This window comes from Lissotriton vulgaris, chromosome 10 (genome assembly GCF_964263255.1).
Source record: "Lissotriton vulgaris chromosome 10, aLisVul1.2, whole genome shotgun sequence".
Lineage (NCBI taxonomy): Eukaryota > Metazoa > Chordata > Amphibia > Caudata > Salamandridae > Lissotriton > Lissotriton vulgaris.
Genome location: NC_141698.1, coordinates 199,518,138 through 199,523,578, shown reverse-complemented (window position 1 = coordinate 199,523,578; position 5,441 = coordinate 199,518,138).

The window sequence follows — 5,441 nt, the reverse complement described above, 5'->3', positions numbered from 1 at the left end:
TTTCCCCCAAAGACTGGTGGCCCCATAACTCCGAAGCACCACCGAGCGCGGTCTCTTCAGCCCGCAATCTTGGAGTTCAATTCGACTCATCCCTCAGCTTTGATGAGCATGTGCGCATTACCGCAGGGCGCTGTTTTAGTCTGATCAGGCAGCTAAAGAAATTTTTCAATTTTCTGCCTATTTCAGCCAGGAAATCAGTCGCGGTGGCGCTCATCCTCTCCCGGCTGGATTATTGTAACGGCCTCCTAGCAGGCATAAAGAAATATTCCCTTAAAAAATTACAAAGTGTTCAACACGCAGCAGCCAGGCTTGTCCTGAAACTCCCCCGTAGGTCCTCGGCCTCTGCAGCCCTCAACGCCCTCCACTGGCTGCCCCTCCATAAGAGAATTTTATTTAAGCTTCTAGTCACTGTCTTCAAATCCACCAGGAGCACGGGTCCATCTTACCTGATCAAGCGCTTCCAGCGATATATTCCAACTCGCTGCTTGAGGTCGTCAGGGGCCAATCTAATCACTGAACCCCGAATAAAACTAAAAACCAAAGGTGGAAAGACCTTTTCATTCCTGGCTGCTAAGGCATGGAATCGTCTTCCCCCCAACCTTAGGCATGCCCCCTCAGAAAGCCTTTTCAGGAAACTCCTGAAGACTTGGATTTTTTCTCAGTCCGACTCATCGGTCCTCGCAGCTATCTGATTCTTGCTCCCCACTGTTGATTCTCTGTGTGCTCAGCTCCAAGATGCTCCCTCCGGAGCGAAAGCAGCGCTTTACAAATGCTAATAAATATCAAAAATATCACCCATAAACTTGTACGTTTATGGGCATTGACAAATTTCCCTATGATCCTTTCCCATTCATAAAATGGTTGCCAATTTGTTCCTGCAAAGGGCTGGGGTAAACCCTTACAGGTTATGAAGGTAAATATGAACACTCCCCTACATGGGGCAGAATGTTTTTCACCCTAGGAAAGAAAATAAATAAAATATGCAATTGTACTTATACATTGGCTCCTCCCAATGTGGAATAGTGTATGTGTAAAACTGGCAATATCAAAATGTAAAAATTACTTTCTCAGTATCCCACTTAGAATTGTTTTGACTGATGCAGCCTACCAGGCGTAGTCATGGACATAATCCTGGAAATATGCAGCAAAAGAACAGGGTTTTAGTTTTGAGGGAACTACTGGGCGCACTGCTGAGGTTGTACGTAGAAGAGATGCTGTAATGCAGAAGGTGCATGCAGGTAAGGGGCAAGTCCCTGGAACCCCTCAAAATGTGCTTAGAAAGACACACTGAATACAATGAAAGCAAGACCTGCTGCACACTTATGTATAAGTTCAAGCAAAAAGGATGTCACAGTGGACATAAAGTTCAAAATCCATGAGCGAAGATGTGGAACATCAGAATTTTGGTTCCTCTTTTATTATTCAAGTAAGCCAGCCGACACGTATTTCGTCGCTAGAAAACACAGTTTCCGCGACTCCTCAGGGCTGTGGGCAATGGATAGAAAACCACAGGTCGCGGTGCCGGTGATAATTCCGACTTGGCTCCGCTCAAGACCGGGTAAATGTAGCTGTTGGTATACAAGTTGACTTATCCAGAAGGAAGATTCTCCCGCGGGGGTCCGGAGACTCTTTATAGGGCAGTATTATTGTGTATTTAGATCGTTAGCGAGAATACATCAGGGGTGCGTATCTGTCCACGTGTATACAGCGTGGGTAGAGTGGAGACTTCTGGAGTGGATAGCCCCCGTGGTGCGGGGAGATTCCAGCGACGTGATCGCTGGGTTTCTGGTTTCGGTTCCGGGTGTAGCAGGTCTTGCTTTCATAATCCTGGAAATATTCAAAAAGTCGTATATCTACACCATCTGTAGGACTCAGTCTATGGTTGGAAACAGTGGCGGCTCCTCTGCTTAGGCGGAGGAGCGTTGCCCCACTGAGCAAAAATGAAAAATAAAATGACAATAACGTATCGTTATTGTAATTTTATTTTTCCTATTACCTCCAGCCTGTGTGCAGTGTGGGCGGGGCAGGGCTGGCCAGGGGAGGAGTGGTTTGCACTCCTAAAGTGCGCATGAGCTGTTTGCCCAGACCGCTTGGGCCGACCAAACAGTTCATGCTCACTTTGCATGTTCCTACCAGGCTGCATTACACAGCTTGGCCAGGAACATACACAGGCTCCCTGTTCCAGTATGAGTGCTGATCCACAGCCCTCAGACCAAACACATTGGCTCAGGGGAGCCTGTGTGCTAGGTGTTTCCTACTACAGAGGAAGAAGGAAGAGGATGCAGGGGAGGCAGCGGCCGGAAGTTCTAAGGTAAGTGTTTTTCTTTTAATTAATTAACCCCCCGCCTCACCACACTCATCCGGTAGCAGCCGCTACTGGTTGTAAATGTCTTGACTATTGTGAATCAATCCCACAGTTTTGTTTGGTTACAGTGTTGCATTTACATTGATGTTAGAAAGTATGTCAGTAATTGTCCAAGAGTTGTGCCGAGATTGAATATGTGCTTGTGAAAACAACATGCCCTATGCTCATCTAGGCCTTTTTGTTGCTGTCATGCCAGTGTAATTAAAAACTAATTTTGGGTTCATTTCAGAGATACCTTTACCTCTGTGAGAAATACAATATATTTATATAAAGACATTTAAAAATACATTCTTTCCATTTCTCTTCAAGGCTTGATTGCACAACCAGCTGCATCAGTTAATGTATGTGTATTTGTTTCAGAAAAATGGTGCATCCTGCCTTGAATCAGTGATTATGCCAATTTGCATGGTTAACTTTGAAAGTGTACACACACAAAAGGCTTGGGTAAGTAATGCTTAGAGGAATCAATTATTTCCCTCAAAGTAGAAGGCCTCCTTTCCCATAGGCTCAATGATAGATATTTGAGGGGTCGCCAAACCTACAACTTTTCGTGGTATGCTTCATCATGCCCCTCACACTGGAGTAACATGGTACTACACCAGTAGACTCACCCATAACTGGGAGTTCTTTGATATTAGTATGCAGGACATTGCAACAGGGTTCCGATAATCAGCTAAAAATACCTAAAGGTATACTCCAAGAATATTTCTTTACTGTGGAGCACCCTTGATATAATAAAAATAGATAAGAACTCTGCTAAAGAGCGAAATTAGTGTTTCACTCAAACCTATCGGTTGCCAACATGTTTTGACCGAATTATTTGCCAAAAACTGCTCACCGTCCTTCTTCAGGGAAACAGAAATCCCAACCAATCCAATGAGTGTAGACATGCAAGAAGAAGTCGAGGCATAAGACTCTCATACCTGTATGTTGTTTAACAGCAGTGAGCCCTGTAGGAATTAGTACAGAGCAATTACACTATAAACCCACAGACCGTAACAATCCTATACGGTATGATAGTTTTCATCCCTAAACGTTACGTGACAATCTACCATTTGGCAAGTTTCTTAGATTATGAAAGAATTGCATCGGCGTACAAGACTATAACCATCATGAGGGTTTATTGACTAGGAATCTACAAGCCAAAGAGTACCCTCCTGGAGAAATAAGGAGAGCATGTTAGCCCTGAGGAAGACTGGTGACCAATTTTTGGCAGCTAACTTGGTCTAAACATGTTGGCAACCTATACGTTTGAGTGAAAATTAATTTTGCTCTCTAACCATGTTCCTATCCGTTAATATTATATCAAGGGTATCCTACAATAAAGAAACACTAGATATGTATAGCTGATTTGATGGACCTTGTTGTAATGTCCTGCATGTTAATATCAAAGAACTCCCAGTTATGGTTGGGTCCACCAATGTAATACCATCTTACATCAGTGTGGGGGCCACCGATAATGAGGAATGCCACAAAATGTTCTGGGTGAGTCGAGCTCTCAAATATCTATCATTGAATCTATGGGTAAGGCGGACTTCTACTTTGAGGAAAATAATTCATCCCTTTAAGTATTATGTACCCAAGCATCTTGTGTCTGTATAGTTGTTCGACAGGAGGACGTGCCTGAGTAGTTGTTCCTTCTTCCTCTCTGGTTGTGTACAAACTTTAAAAGTGACCACCCTCCAAGCACCAAGGCCTAGAAATATGGTAATAGTCTGCACACTGTAGTCCCCAAATTGCCAACTCAAGTTACTATCTGCAAGGATACACGTTTTTATGTAATAATTGATATACCAATATACAGTCTCTCTCATGCACTTATGTCCGGAAAGCAAGCCTCCCACTCCGAGCTAGAGGTGCATATTTCACAACCTGGTTGTTAGACCTGGAGAAACATCTGCCTCTTCTGGTAAGAAGTTTGCATTTGCCAACTGGACTTCACTTAAATAAAGGGTGTGGTTGGGAAATATCTCTTGATTCTATATTTCAATTCCATCTCTCGCTTTTGTCTCAAAGAGTGCCAGAAGTCGTGCTATTGTGGTGACCCATTCAAAAACTGTTGATATTAGAGACAATGGAAGACCCTAGTGAAAGTATGTGTGCTTCCTTTCAATAAAGACTGTTTCCAATTGTCTTGTTACCAATATGCTGCTATATCTATGTAGTTCTGTAAATCAGTGCAATTTGACAAAGCTGTTCATATAGTGCTATCTTTTGACACAGTGTAGTATCAAAAGCGTATAAACAATAGAACATGGGAGGTACTCCAAGATGTAGCTAAAAGCAATGTTTCTCCAAATTTCACAGTACAACACTTATATAAACTTGTTAGAAGTTTGGCTAGAAGAGGAGATCATCTTTACATTTTTTTGCTTTGAGAAGTCTCAACAACGAGACTGGGTCCCACCTACGGAATCTAGGCTAGCCAGATTTTTAGCAAGCCTGATCCCTGGTCATGGTAGCAGTTCCGTCGAAGTTATTTATTTATTTGTAGGTTTATATAGCGCTTGAATCCACTCCGACAGGAGTATCTCTGCGCTTTTTGAACCGGTAAAAGTTAGGTGCTTTGTGGGGCCTCCATGATGCCCTGTTCAATGTATTGTATTTTTGCATTTACTTGGAGCTTCATAGCCCAGATGGAGTTTTAAAGCCCTATGATTTGCATCAGGATCTTTAGCACCCTTTTAGAGTGCAAGGTTGAATTGGGATTTGGTTGTAGATTGACCTGCATGAGATTTGAAGAGGTGGTGTACTCATGGTGTGATGCAGTTGCTGCTGTTAAGCATAAAGTGCTGAGCAATCTGATTAGAATAGACCCTTTGCAAACATGGATACCTACACATTTTTAGGGTTAATTATAACATGGAAATGATAAATGTAGGTTTTTAGTGCTCTCTGGAATTTAAGATGGTTTGACATTACTCTTACTATTTCTATTAGAAAGTTCCATATCTTATGTTTCTGGACTGAGGAGGGGTTTCTTCTGATGAGATTATTTGTCAGACAGGAGCCTATGCACATTGCTTTGAAGGTGATAAGTCTGCCCGCAAGCAGTCAGAGTAGATGAAGAAAAGGG